Source organism: Capsicum annuum, unplaced genomic scaffold (assembly GCF_002878395.1).
Source record: "Capsicum annuum cultivar UCD-10X-F1 unplaced genomic scaffold, UCD10Xv1.1 ctg4906, whole genome shotgun sequence".
Taxonomy (NCBI): Eukaryota; Viridiplantae; Streptophyta; class Magnoliopsida; order Solanales; family Solanaceae; genus Capsicum; species Capsicum annuum.
In genome coordinates this window covers 197995-214488 of record NW_025856816.1, presented here as the reverse complement: position 1 = coordinate 214488, position 16494 = coordinate 197995, and the positions used below count along the sequence as shown (strand labels likewise).

Genomic DNA, 16494 nt, shown 5'->3' with positions numbered 1-16494 from the left:
TGGAACAGGGAACACGGAACACGGAACACTGAATACGGAGTCATAACAGGAATACACCCCCACCAATTAATTCCCTACACTAGCGACCCGAACTGGCCCTAATCCTCTGCCGTAATTCGCATCTTCCAGACCTTCCTATCTAGGGTCATGTCCTTGGTGAGCTGCAACTGTTCCATGTCCCGCCTAATCACCTCACCCTAGTACTTCTTCGGTCTACCCCTACCCCGTCTAAAACCATCCAACGCTAGCCTCTCACACCTACGGACCGGGGCATCCATGCCCCTCCTCTTCACGTGTCCGAACCATCTCAATCGTGCTTCCCGCATCTTACACTCCACTGAAGTCACACCAACCTTCTCCCGGATAGTCTCATTCCGAACTCTATCCCCTCGGGTCAGTCCACACATCCAGCGCAACATCCGCATTTCTGCCACCTTCATTTTTTGGATGTGGGAGTTCTTAACTGTCCAACACTCTGCTCCATACAGCAAGGCCGGACGGACTACCACCCTATATAATTTGCCTTTAAGCTTGGGCGGCACCTTTTTATCACACAGCACCCCCGATGCGAGTTTCCACTTCATCCATCCCGCCCCAATACGGTGCGAGACATCCTTGTCAATCTCACCGTTACTCTGGATGACGGACCCGAGATACTTGAACTTATCCCTCTTCCCTACCTCCTGTGCTTCTAGCCTCACTACTACCTCATTCTCCCGCCTCACGTCATTAAACTTACATTCCACATACTCTGTCTTGGTTCTGCTCACCCTGAACCCTTTAGACTCCAGAGTTTGCCTCCACAACTCTAATTTGTCCTTCACACCCCCTCGAGTCTCATCTATCAGGACTACATCGTCTGCAAAAAGCATACACCACAGCACCTCCCCTTGGATACGCCGCGTCAACACATCCATTACTAACGCAAACAAAAAGGGACTAAGAGTAGATCCCTGATACAATCCTGTCAGGACAGAGAAATGCTCTGAGTCTCCTCCCGACGTCCTCACCTGGGTTTTCGCTCCCTCATACATATCCTTAATTACTCTGATATATGCCTGCGGTACTCCACTCACCTCCAAGCATCTCCAAAGCACTTCCCTGGGGACTTTGTCGTACGCCTTTTCTAGGTCGATGAACACCATGTGCAGATCCTTCTTCCTCTCCCTATACTACTCCACCAACCTCCGTATCAGGTGGATTGCCTCCGTCGTCGAGCGGCCGGGCATAAATCCGAACTGGTTTTCCGAAATAGACACTATCCTTCTCAGCCTCACCTCGACCACTCTCTCCCAGATCTTCATAGAGTGACTCAGTAACTTAATCCCCCTTTAGTTATTGCAACACTGAATGTCCCCCTTATTCTTATAGAGGGGGATCATGGTACTCCACCTCCACACCTCGGGCATCTTTGCCGTCCTGAAAATTTCATTGAACAATGCAGTCAACCACCTTACACCAGCCTCTCCAACGAACTTCCAAAACTCCACCGGTATCTCATCCGGCCCCGTCGCCCGACCCCTTCGCATCCTGCGGACTCCCTGTCTAACCTCGTCTACCTTAAAACGTCTACAATAGCTAAAATCCCGACACTCCCCTGAGTGCTCCAGTTCCCCTAACACAATAGCTCTGTCCCCCTCGTCATTCAAGAGCCTATGAAAGTACGACTGCCATCTCTTCTTTATGTGGCCGTCCTCCACCAACACTCTACCGTCCTCCCCCTTAATGCACCTCACCTGATCGAGGTCACGGCCCTTCCTCTCCCTAGCCTTAGCGAGTCGGAACAACTTTTTCTCCCCTCCTTTCCCCTGTAACCCTGCATACAAGCTCTCAAAAGCGGCCGTCTTAGCTGCCGTGACCGCTGACTTCGCCTTCTTCCTCGCTAGCTTGTACTCTTTCCTGTTTACCCGCTTCTCTTCTTCGTCCTTACTTTTCACCAACTTAGCATACGCCTCTTTCTTGGTCTCCACTTTCTTCCCCACCTCTTCATTCCACCACCAATCCCCCCGATGATGTCCGGCCCGGCCCCTAGAAACACCCAACACCTCCCTTGCATTCTCCCTGATGCACGTTGCCGCCCTGTCCCACATATTATCCACGTCCCCCCTACACTCCCACACCCCCATTCCCGCCAACCTCTCCCCTATCTCCCACGCATTCACTAGCGTCAAGCCGCCCCACTTAATTCTCAGTCTACACTCCTTACTCCTCCTCTTTCTATTCTTCTTTATACCCAAATCCATAACCAAGAGCCTATGTTGGGTCGAAAGATTCTCACTCGGGATGACATAATCTGTTGTCACTAACGATTCACATTTTCTATATAGTTGACATAATCTGGATTAACAGTACATGCATCTGTCATGTGCTCACCACTTCCACAAACCTCACACCAAGAATTCACCTATTGGACTGTATTAGCTCTGGCTACAGTTTGTGTAACCCTCAATTTTATAGTATTAAGTTGAGTAATCACATGATTTTACATTGCTACAATCTATACTTATAATGTAGTGATCTGGTCTAGCTTTAATACCCCTGCAACCTTCTTAGGAGTACTTCTTGAATCAGCATGCCAGTCAAGATTCCCTTGTGAAATCCGATTCAGTAGTGTATACAATTCTTCATACGTCTTCTCAAGAGCCTGTCCACCTAATGCTGAATCCAAAGGAATCTTCGTATTTAGCTCTAATCCCTCAATGAAAGTATGAACAAAAACATCATTGTACTGATGATAGTAAGGTTAATTTCTGAGCATACCCTTAAATCTCTCCCAAGCTTGGTAGAGATTCTTTCCTTCTTTCTATTTGAAACTCAAGATCTCACTCCTCAAGTATGCAGTCTTCCCAAATAGAAATAATTGAATAAGGAACTTTCGAGCTAGATCTTTCCATAAAGTGATATGGAGTGGTGGTTAATCATGTAACCACCTTTTTGCTTCCACCATTAAAGAAAAAGGAAAGAGTGTAAATCTGACATAATCAAAATTCACTCTTTAAGGAATGCAAGTATCGCTATTTCTAGAAGTTTTGCATGTGCTGCTGTGGATCTTCGTGCGAAGGGCCATGAAATTGCCCCACTGAATTCGGCAATTGCACCATATTTTGCTTTAATTCAAATTGACCACCTGGTTTGGGCTAGCAAATACTATTCATCACATGGTTCGTGAGTGGGATTGCCACTTCATAAATAGTTCTAGCACCTAGTTGAGCAGGAACAACTAGAATAACTAGAGGTGGGGCATTTTTGGCATTTGGATCGGCTGGATCATTTAGTTGTTTAGCTATTCCTCGCCTTTGTTGAAAGATTTGTTCTGGTTCTGTAAAAATTCAGCCGCTAAGATCAAATTGTTAACACTTAAACTTAATATCAAAAAACTAAAGATTTAGCAATTTACTAATTATACTTATCCCCGGTAATGGCGCCAAAAACTTGTTGCGACTCAGATGCACACACAAGTGCACGTGATTGTACAAGTAATATAGTGATTTAGACAATCAAATATCGTTCCCACGAGCACTAAGCAACTAGTAATTTAACCAACTTTTAGTTTTATATTATGGGTATTAAGTGTTGTAAAGTATCCAAATGATTTTAAAATTAAGAATAAAAATATAAATTAATAAATAGGAAATAAAACTTTATGACTAGATCAAAGCAAGCAACGGTTGTAAACAATAATGTGAAGAATTCCAGGGCTGAGGCTTTTCAAACAATATCTATTAAATATTGCAGATATAACTCCCACAGAGATACAACAATTCTTCTAGATTCATAAAGTATTATTCTTGCAATTGAACCAAACAAGTCTTCTAGGTATATTCCTATCCTAGACGCTAATTCAAATCCCTTATTTTATAAAAGGGAAAGAACTTTGCTCCTTAATTTCTTCGTTCTATCCTACGATTCTCCTCCCAGATTCATATAGAAATATAGATTTATTCTAATGGTGGCCACTCATCAAAATAGTAAGCTCAAGAAATTAAGAACAATCTAGATAATAATCCAAAAAGAAACTATAATAAATAATATCAAAGAGTAATCATGTTCTTGGCCTCAACCTCAGAACAAGGGTATTTAGCCACTCATGTTTGAATTAAACATCAAAAATAAGTAATTAATCATACCCAAAATTAATCTTGAAGTAAAGAAGTTCAAAAGAAATAATAAGAACCCTAAAAGAGAGAATTCTATGCTTTTCCTCCCTTTTATGCTTGCAAAAAGTGTTTGGAATTGTGCTCACGTATTTCTTTTATACTTGGGAAAATTTCACCAGATCTGCACTCTTGACACGACGTGTTTCAAATCGCGTTACTCAGTCAACTTCGTATTGATGCACTAGAATTTGTCTTAAAAATTCTGACTAAGTCTAATTCTATAAAACATGATGCGAAACATCGACATCGCATCATGTTACTGAAATTGTCTTCTCAAATTTTGACTAAGTCCATACGCTCATTCATCGACGCGATGCATTGAATTCACATTGATGCACTATAAGATTCCTCTAAAGTCTTGGCTAAGGCTCAGAATGTACCAGTCAATATGATACGTCGAGTTAGCTTCGCATCACTTGAAATTCACTTCAAATCTTCACTCAAGTCTTGTAAATCCTTAGCTGCTTCCTTTTATCCTTGCTCTCGTGTATCTACACATGTTCTTGGACTTGATCAACATGGTCTTTCATATAAAAATGATTAATTCTATACCATCAATAAACAAGTGCTTCATGATAGGTGTCTAGTTTTCATCCACATCCATTGGAAATTTACCCTGTATCTCTAATCACATCGTTTAGCCACGAAACACAATTTAAGTCACAATTTATTATAATTAACACAATTTTTATTCTCAAAACAAGTCAAAATATGGTTGAATAACTGTGTTTGGATATATAAATATGCCAAAGTTCAAAATACACCACCATGAAAATTTTAGCACTTAGGCTTGAATATCCATGTGCCCAGTAACACCAAACTAGTAGCAATAATGGCAATAATGTAGTATCTTCTTACTTGATTTTGTTTCTATTAAGAAGCCTTGACTTTGTTCAATAAACCATAGATTACACAGTTTGCTTGTGAAGGGTGTCGTTCTTCATTCTAATCAAAGTAATCACATCCACCTAATTTCTATAAAACAAGAACATAATTACAAAAGAATTACAATTCAATAATTAATCAACAAATTAAATAAAAAAATATTACCTTTGAAATCTTACAAGTAAAATAGAAGGTTCATTTATTGGATCAGTTGCATTAAATTTTTTATCTGATGATTAATATTTTGCAACAGATGGTTAATCTGTTACATCAGATAGTTAAACTATAGCATCATATGATAAATCTATTGCATCAGATAATTAATCTACTGCATCAGAATTGTAATCTGATGGTTCCTCTGGTGCATCAGAAGATTGATCTGTTGCATCATCTGAAAAATTTATTGCATCAAATAGTTAATATGTTGCACCAGATGGATATTCTTTTAGATAAAACAAAAAAATAGTAGCATGATTTTGCTCAATAGAAAAACATCAATATCACCATTTTTACCAAGAATAAGAATAGAACAAATCAACCCAAATCATTGTTTTGTTTTTATAAACACAAACAACAAAAATCTAACTTCAAAAAATACAAAAAACAAGAAAATATCATAATTCACTTTGAAAAGTGAAAAGAAGAAATACCAAAAATTATGATTTTATTGAGACCACATTTCAAATTAAAGCAACAAATATTGAAATTGTTAACCAATACAATAAGAGAAGTTGGCTCAAGTTCCTCGCTTTCTTCAAAACTAAATAGGCCATAATTTTTTACCTGTAAAAAAAGAAAAGTAATGATGATGAATTTGAAGTTGTCATGGCTGGAGAGCCAGGCTGTCACATTGATTTAAGGTTGAATAATTCAAAGCTGTTATGGCCGAAGAGCAAGGCTATCATGTCATTTGAAGGTTGAAGTCGAAAAGGAACTCGAAGCCCAACTATTTATTGTCAAATGTTGAAGTTGCCAAGAATTAAATGGAGAAATTTGCAGAATTGTTGGTTGAAAAAGAGTTGAGAGAAGCTGTCAAGAGAGAGGAGAGATACTGGGGGTGGTTAATTTGGATTGAAGAGAGATTTAGGTTGGTTTGATTTATATTTTTGAAAAGATTAGAAAGTTTTAAAAATATTAATCAAGTCCACAATTAACTCAATCAAGTTTTCTAATGATGTTTGACCCTTTATGTTTGTCAATGTCACCAATTCTTCATTCAAGACTTAAAAGACACCTTTTCTTCAATTTCCTCTAGTAACTTGAGGCATATTTTTCACGCATGTGTCATCCTAATAGTTACTAAATCTATACAATGAGACATATTCTAATTGTATATATGTATTCTAAAACTATTTACTTGAGTTATAAATAGAAATTTAAGAAGGAAAAGTTATTATTTGTTTACTTTAATTTTTTTTATTTAATTCTTTTAAAAGTGTAAATTTACGCACAATTGTCCTAGTTAAAATGCTCATCTTTTCGTCTCGCACTCTTTAGTTCAATATGCCTACCAATAACTTCTTTAGGACTAATGTCAGGATTTATTTTATCAAGGTGCCATCAGATACCCTTAATGGCTAAAATTGCCTCTATGCTCTGGCTATTTATCAGGCATAAAAGGCAACCCCAGATGTTGTCACTGATATGTTAAAGTTCTTCTCCCATGATCTTTATTGTTTGATTGATCCAGGTTCTACCCTATATTTTGGGACTCCTTATATGGTTGTATACTTTTACTTTGGTCTTGAAAATATTTTTGAACCCTTTACTGTTTCTACTCCTGTGGGTGCATATTATTTCTTGAAAAATTTATAGGGGTTGTGTGATGTCCTTCTTTCATAGAGAGTCAACGGTGGATTTAATAGAACTATTTATAGTGGATTTTGATGTAATATTGGGGATGGATTAACTCCATTCGTGCTATGACTCTTAGGATTGTAGGACCCAAATGGTCACCTATCATTTTCCTAGCAACCTATATTATAATGGGAGGGGAGTTCGCTAGTTCAAAAAGAAAAGTTTATTTCTTATCTTAGAGCTCAACAAATGATATAAAAGGGGTGTTTGTATCATCTAATTCGGGTTAAGGATTCTAGCTCCGAGAGTCTCTTTTTGCAATCTTCCCTTATGGCTAATGAATTTCCAAAAATTTTTCCTGATGATCTTCTTGGAATTCTTCCCAATATAAAAATAGATTTTAGGATTGACTTTCCATCGAATACCCATCCCATTTTCATTCCTCTTTATAGAATAGCTCCCATTAAACTAAAGTAACTAAAGGAGAAGTTAAAGGATCTTCTTAGGTTTCATGCATCCTAGTGTTTCTTCGTCGGGTGCTCCTATACTTTTCATACAAAAGAAAGATGGGTATCATCTATTGTATATGAACTATCATCAGTTGAATAAGGTTACCATTTAAAATAATTACCATCTCCCTAGGATTATTGATCTATTTTATAAGCTCCAGGGTGCCAAGTGTTTCTCTAAGATTTATCTCTCTTTGGGCTAACATTCCTAAGAGTGATTTTTATCCGGTATGGCCATTATGAGTTTCTGCTTATGTCATTCAGGTTGACTAATTCTCCAACTACTTTTATGAATCTTATGAATTGGGTGTTCATCTAGTTTCTAGATTTTTTTTTATAGTCTTCATTAATGACATATTGGTGTACTCCAAAAGTAAGGAGGATAATGTTAGTCACCTTCGAATTGTGTTGCAAACTCTTAAGGCCCAGAGATTGTATGTAAAATTTTATAAGTGTAAATTTTGTCTTTGTGTTGTGACTTTTCTCATCCATGTTGTTTTTAGTTAGTGTTCAAGGTAGATACACAAAATATTGAGGTGATTACGAAGTTTCCTAGACCTACGACTTCAACCGATATTAGGAGCTTCTTGGGTTTTGTCGGGTACTATAGGAGGTTTGAGGTTATCTTTTCATCTATTGTTGCTCCGCTGATGAAGCTAACACAGAGAAAGGTTAAGTTTTTGTGGTCCGATGCTTGTGAGGGTAGTTTTGAGAACTTGTAGGATAAATTGAATTTTACGCCTATTTTGACCCTACCGAGGGTACTAAGGGATTTGTTGTGTATTGTTATGCCTCTTGTGCAGTACCGGGTTGTATGTTGATACAACATGGTAAGGTTGTGAACTATGCTTCCTACAGTTTAAGGTTTGTAAGAGGAATTTCCAGACTCACAATCTATATTTGGTGGTTGTGGCCACTACTTTGAATATTTGGTGCCATTATTTGTTTGCGGTACATGTGGACATTTATTCAGACCATAAGAGCTTACAGTATTATTTCCGCCGAAAGAATTAAATCTCCAATAGACATAGTGGCTTAAAATGCTTAAGGATTATGACATGAGTTTGCACTACTATCCAGGTAAAGCTAATGTTGTTTTTTATGCTATTAATAGGTTATCTATGGGGAGTCTATCCCACGTTTAAAAGGAAAAAAGAGGATTAGTGAAGGATATTCACTGTCTAGCTAATTTGGGAGTTCGCCTTTTGGACTTTGAGGATGGAGAGGTAATTTTTCAAGAAGTAGTTAAATCATCTCATGGTGCTGAAGTCACAAAGAAATAGGTATCGGATCCTATGCTCATGAAATTAAAAGATGATGTGGTTCAGCAAAAGATTATGGCCTTCGAGATTGGGGGAGATGGAATCTTGAGATATCAAGGAAGGTTGTGTGTTCCAGATATAGATGGGATTCAGGAAGAACTTTGATCCAAGCTCAGGAGTCCAGTTATACAGTTCATCCGGGTTAGGCCAAAATGTATCATGACTTGAAGGAAATATACAGGTGGAATAATATAAGATGGATGTGGAGAATTTTGTTGGTAAGTATATGATTTGTCAGCAAGTCAAGGTTGAACAATTGAGGTTGGGTGATACTTCACAAAAGATAAAATTCCCTATGGAAGTTGGATATGATTAATATGGATTCATTATGGGTCTTTTGTGATCTTGAAATTAGTATGATTCTATTTGGGTCATTGTGCAAAGAATAACCAAGTCAGCCCACTTCTTACCTATGAGGACTAACTACCATGAGACAATTATGCCAAGTTGTTCATTCAGGAGATAGATAACTTGCATGGAGCACCAGTGTCCATCATTTCAAATCGAGGTACGTAGTTCTCTTCTTATTTTTGGTATTCTTTTTAGAAGAGTTTGGGTACTCAAGTGAACCTTAATGCTGCATTCCACCATCAAATGGATGGACAAGAGAGGCGTACTATTTAGACCATAGAGGATATGCTAAGGGCCTGTGTAATTTAATTTAAGGGTAGTTGGGTTGACCATTTTCCTCTTATCTAATTTTCTTACAACAACAATTATCATTCTAGCATCCAAATGGCCACTTTTGAGTCTCTTTATGGTAGAAGGTGCAAGTGACCTGTTGGATCATTCGAGGTGGGTAAGACTAAGTTGTTTGGACATGACTTGGTTTACCAAGTCATGGAGAAGGTGAAGGTGATTAGAGAGATACCTAAGACTGCTCAATGTCACTAAAAGTCTTTTACAGATGTGAGATGCAGAGAGAGTTGGAATTTGATGTTGGCCATTGGGTATTCTTGAAGGTTTCTCCTATTAGAGGAGTTATGAGATTTGGAAAGAAAGGGATGCTCCGTCCCCGTTACATTAGTTGATATAAGATTGTGAGGATAATTATGAATATCACTTATGAATTAGATTTACTAGAGAGTTTGGCCTCGATTAATCCCATTCTCCATGTGTCTATGTAGAAAAAGTATATGGGAGACCCTTCGTTGATAGTGCCTGTTGAAGATGTGTTGTTAAGGATTCGTTGTCCTATGAGGAAGTTTCAGTTAATATATTTGATAAGAAAGTTCATAGGTTGAGGACTACATATATAGCTCTGGGGAAGGTTCTTTGGAGAAATCAAAAGTTAGGAGAGGCTACGTAGGAGTCGGAAGAGGATATATAGGACAAGTACCCATTCTTGTTTCCTATAATGGACGAATGTTCTTAAGGTACAAAATGTACTTCTTATCAAGTTACTCTTGTCTCCCTTTTTGTTCTTCCTTATATATTATGCTTAGGGAATTCTTATAGCTCATTCGAGGATGAATGATCCTAAGGGGGGATACTGTAACACCCGTGAGTTACGGGGTCTAAACTAATCTAAAACGAGCCTACATAACCCCTATCTTTAGTGTTAAACACTTCAGGAAGAGTTTGATTGCATTGGGGAAAGGTTTAGCACCAAAATAAAGTCATACTTCATGAAGGGATGGATGCTTGATAGCTTCATACCACGAGGGTTCAATGCCTCACCGTTGCATAGAGACCTGCGTTGCAAAGTTATGGCTTTGTGTTTGGTTTCACGCTGCAAAGCAAGGAGTTCTCCTTTGGCTTCACACCGTGAAACCTCTTCTTGCATTAATGGGACTTCATTTTAAATCTATTTTAAGGTTATGACATGACCCGGCCCCTGGGCCTTGTTGTAATGGACATCTTAAGTCCGAACAGGACCGGAGATAACCCCCATTACCCTACCCACACTACATCCGCCTGCCTTGAGTTCATTGAATTTTGAACATAAAATGAGATAGAATTATTGGTCATATCAAGACTCTGGGATAGGATCACAACCCTGACCGACCATACCGAGTCCAACCATTCCAAACTAACCGTCTAGACATATCACGACAAACCGATTACCTAAACAAGGGCCATAGACCCGGCCATTACCAAATGATTTTCAAATATAATGCGATTTAATCCTAAAATAAAATATGATGTAACAACCAACAATACCATCCAAGTGTGTAAGCCTCAATACCCATACCAATGCTAAGGCTAACACCCATGCCGATCTTGCTCATTCTAACCCATAAAAGTACCATAAAGTCCTTAACCAAAAGGGTAATAAAATCCGGCCGGGGCATGCCCCCAACCATAGCCAAAACCAATATTAAAAAGAAAATCAAAGTGTCTAAAATGTTCAGGACATTAAAAGGAGCCTTTAGAAAAGATGGAAAATCAACACTTCAATCCAAACAGCTATCCTGAGTCAATCACTATGTAAGAGGAGATGAACGGCCAATTCCTGCATAGTGTGAGTATACAGCCGCCCAAAGATGGGTTAGCGAGTGATCGCTAGCATGATGTTAGGATAAGGTATAAAATAATGCCATTTATAAAACCAAGTAAATCATCTATAATGCACACAACTACATATATATCTAACTATGTTGAGAAGGGGAACCATGTTTAGCTTGCATTTAAATCAATTACCTAGGTTATGTAGCTTTGCCGTCCTAAACAACCCACAGGCTATATGTGTTTGGCTCTCCTTGCTGAAGTGCCCCTAATGTGTGTAGCCGCACAACCTGAGAAGATACCTTGGGATTGCTAGTACATTCCTGAAGCTAAAGTGTGACATCATGCACACGATCACCAAGGACAAATCTCATATCGGCAAATATGAATTTCTAATTTCGGTCACCCCTGGGTCCTCCACCTTCCACAACTTAGCTACACCTCCCCCTTTAATGCCCAATTAAAACTGTTTTCCAAATAACCAAACCATTATCCAATTATTACCAAGGACATTGATATTGGCATTGGTATCGTCATACTAACCCTTAATTACAAGTATCATCCATAGCCAACAATTTATCGGTTTAAGGAGACTTTCAAGTACCCATCCAATTACCATATTAAACCTCTTAGGGGACTCCATGTATCCCACAAGCATAACCATTTATCCATTTACCATTCCAAACCATTTAAACCATACATAATTCTTTTACCAATTTGGAAAACAAGCAAGAGTTCCATTAAAGTATTCAATGCAATGAAAACATCATTATAAGTATTTTATCAAACACATTGGGGGAGTAATATAACCAAAACCAATTCCAATTACAATTAAATCATTCCCATGTAATCAAATTATCCAAAACCACCATTGATGCAAATAAAGTATAAGTTAAACTATGGAAAACCATTACCAATAATTTATAACCAAACCCCCCAAATCATATTTGAAAACCCAAAATCATATAATCACAAAACCATGAAAACTTTATGTAAAACCATGCCTTTTGTTAGAACTAATAATGAGGGAAGAGATATATGCCTTAATTGAGAAGTAGAGAGGAAAAAACCATCAACACAAGCTATGAATTAAGCCTTTAGGATGAAACCCTAACTCTCTTTGCCCAAAGATCTTGAGAGAATTATAAAGTGTTTTGGAAGAGTTTCTAAGTGCTAAGAAAAAAAATAATAGGGTAAATAACCTTCGAAGTACCCTATATGTCGTGGGACTTGATTATGATAAGTAGGGAAATGTACAAATTGCCCACACTTAAAATCCTTAAAAATCTCGTCAGAGGGGTACAACTGACACTCACGAACTATACCCATCAATACGAGTGGTACCCACTAGTCGTATCCCAAACCTAAATCCTTGGACCCAACACTGTCCACTATATAACTCATCCTTCTCAAGTCATATTGACAACAAATAACCTGTAAACGTCACCCATATCTCTGGAAAGATTGAATCATATAAGGTTTGAACACTATTTCTTATACGAGTCCATGGTATGAATTGTATATTAACTTAAGACTCCAGGTGATCCACTCGTACTCAAATCCAACCCAAGTAACCTAGTTTTAAATTAGGGAACCAAACAATCTGTATCCACTAATACGACTCATACCCCTAAGTCGTATCCATTCCAGTAACCAAAGTCCATCCCACCAACTAATAATGGTCAGCATACGACTGACTATACGAATTGTAATCCAGTGCACAACTCATTTCCCAGTTGTATCCTATCCAGAGATCAAAACTAAAGGAACTTTTCTAAGGTCCAGAAACTAGGGTGTTTTAGTCTTCCCCACTAGGAACATTCTCCCCCAAATGATGGAGTAGGTAGTGTAGACACTACTCACACCCCTTAGTTGTCTCTACTCTTACCTTAAACAAAGATGCAAGGAAATCATATTGAGTTATTTGCATTATCAAATTATGAATCAAGAAAATATACCTTCTGCATAAAAATCCAAAGCCAAGAACAAATGCAGATACTTGGATTTCATGTCCCCCTCTACTTTCCATGTAGTTTCTTCCACTTTGTGGTTTTTCCATATAACCTTAACCGAAGCCACATCCTTTGTCTGTAACCGATAAACTTGCCCATCCAATATCTCCACCAGAACCTCTTCATAAGACAGAGAATCTGTGATACCCAAACCATCCAGAGAAACAACCTAAGAAGGATAACCAAGACACTTCCTAAACATGGAAACATGAAATACTGGATGAATGGAGTTCAAACTAGGAGACAACTCCAATTTGTAAGTAATATTACCAATCCTCAGTAAAATCTTATATGATCCAACATACTGAGGACTGAGCTTCCCCTCTTTTCCAAACCACATTACTCTCTTCATGGGAGATACCTTGGGAACACCTTATCCTAAACCTCAAACTCCAAGTCTTTATACCTAGCATCCGCATAGGAGTTTTGGCAACTTTGGGCAGCCTTAAGCCAATCTTGAATCATCTTTACCTTCTCCATAGCCTGATAGACCAAATCTGGACCAAACATATCCACCTTACCTAGATCAATCCAACCAATAGGACATCTACACCTTCTACCTTACAATGCCTCAAAAGAGGCCATGCCAATACTAGAATAATAGCTATTATTGTAAGAAAACTATATAAGAGGTATATGTTCAACCCAATTGTGACCATAATCAAACACACACGCACGAAGCATATTGTCCAAAGTTTGATTAGTCCTTCCAACTTTTTTATCTATCTGCGGGTGGAAAGTAGTACTCAGACTCACTTTAGTACCTAAACCATTCTGAAAAGACTGCCAGAAGTGAGAAGAAAACTATGTACCATGATAAGAAATAATCAAAATAGGTACCCCATGAATCTTCACAATCTCATAAAGATACAACCTCGCATAATCCTCTATCGAAAAGTTAGTCAGTACTAGCAAGAAATAAAAAGACTTTGTAATCTTATCCACGATGACCCAAATTAAATCAAATTAATCCCAAGATAAGCAAACTTTGTGGCATTTGGCCACAAAATCATCCACATACATTTGCATACCATTCAACCAATATACTTCCTTAAGATCATGATACGTGTTTGTAGAACCAGGATAAACAACATAGCATGATTCATATGCCTCAGCCAAAATCCTTTACCACAATTCATTGAAATTGGGAATGCACAACCTCTCTTGGTATCATAAAGTACCATCACCACTAATCTCAAACACCATTACCTTTTTCTCTCTAACTGCACTCTTGATTTTCGTCAAAATAGGATCTAGATTTGAAGATACGAACTCCAAGATTAGCCAAACAATGAATATCCTTCACCAATTCCCATTTTTCCTTTTGCACATAGGCTAAACTCCCATGGATAACCAGCTAAGAGAATCAACAACCACGTTAGCTTTACCTAGGTGACAGTGAATGATCATATCATAATCCTTGAGAAGCTCTAACCATCTCCTCTCCTAGAGATTTAGCTCTTTCTGAGTGAACTCATACTGTAGACTCTTATGCTCAGAAAAGATATCTACGTTAACACCAAACAAAAAATGTCATAATATTTTCAATGCAAAACCCACTAAATCATAAGTAGGATAGTTCCTGTCATGCACCTTTAACTGCCTCTAAGGATAAGCAATCACCTTCCTATGCTACATTAATACACAACCAAGACCTACCCTAGATACATCACAATAAACCATAAATCCATCATTGCCTTCCGACAAAGACAAAATAGGAGCAGAAGCAAGCTTATCCTTCAAATTCTTGAAACTACCTTCACAAGCATCTGACAAAGAAAACTTCACATTTTTCTAAGTCAACATATTCAATGGAGAAGCTATCGAAGAAAATCCCTCCACCAACCACCTATAATACCCAGCCAAACCCAAGAAACTTTGACTGTCGGATGGAGTCGTGGGTCTAGGCCACCTTTTTACCACTACTACCTTTTGAGGATCCATCATAATTCCCTCGTTAGAAATAATATGATCGAGATAAGTCACAATATTCAATCGAAAATCACAATTAGAGAACTTGGCATACAATTGTTGTTCCTTCAAGGTCTGCAACACTACATGGAGGTGATTAGAATGATCCACCTTACTCTTCAGATAAACCAGGATTTCATTAATAAACACAACAACAAAGAGTTCCAAATACTACATGAACACTTTGTTCATTAGATCCATAAATGTTGTCAGAGTATTCGTTAACCCAAATGACATTACCAAAAATTCAAAGTTCCCATTGGGAATACAAAAAAGTCATCTTAGGGATATCTACCTCCCTAATCTTTAGTTGATGATACCAAGACCAAAGATCTATCTTAGAAAAGAACTTGAATCTTTCTAATTTGTCAAACAAATCATTAATCCTTGAAAGAGAATACTCATTCTTGACCTTTTCCTTATTCGACTGCCAATATTCAATGCATATCCGAAGGGAACCATCCTTTTTGTGCATGAACAACACTGGTGCACCCCACGGAGATACACTAGAATAAATAAACCCCTTATAAAAAAAAAGCCTTATATTTCTCCTTGAGTTCCCTTAACTCAGTTGAAACCATTATATATGGAGGAATAAATCTTGGATGTGTGTTCGGATTCAAATCAATACCAAACTCTATTTCTCTGTCTGGAGAAACACCAGGAAGATCATCTGAAAAGACTTTTGGAAACTTATTCACTCCCGAAACCAAATGAAAAGAAGGACCTTCCAGGTCAGAATCTTTAACGTGAGCCAAATGATAAAGACAACCTTTGGAGATTAACCTCTAAGATTAAGATAAGGAATAAACCTTCCCCTAGGATCAAAATAACCACCCGCCCACTCAATAACTAGTTCACCAGGAAACTTAAAGAAAAAATTACATTTCTGACAATCCAAATTCACATAACAAGAATGCAACTAATCCATACCGAGAATAACATCAAAATCCAGCATGTGCAATTCAAACAGATCCACCAAGGTCTTCTTACTACCAACAGCTATAACATCCCTCTATAGACTCTCTTAGCAATAATCGAGTTACCTACTGTGGTAGAAATAGAAAAAGGATCCAAAACAACCTCAGTATTAAGAGCAATACACGTAGCCACATATGGGTCATATACGAAAGAGTAGACCCCAGATCAAGAAAACAATACATTTCACGAGAGAAGGGTTGTAATGTACCCGTAATGACATTAGGTGATGCCTCAAATTCTAGTTGGCCTCCAAAGAATACAACCTATTTTGACCAACACTAGAAACAAAAGTAGTAACAGAAGAAAATGCAGTAGCACTGAGTGAGGGAGCAGAACATGAAGCCACCCAAACCTTATTTTCTCCCATAGTAACCTTATTGACCAAAAAATCTCTGAGATGATAGCCTGCTTC

At 38.0% G+C, this 16494-nt stretch overlaps 1 non-coding gene across 1 annotated transcript; it reads left to right on the top strand.

Annotated features, from left to right (window-relative positions):
- Positions 1-2726: 2726 nt before the first annotated feature.
- Positions 2727-2836, top strand: LOC124892630. Its single transcript, XR_007050351.1, has one exon. It is a non-coding gene; the product is annotated as a small nucleolar RNA R71 (small nucleolar RNA).
- Positions 2837-16494: the final 13658 nt, after the last annotated feature.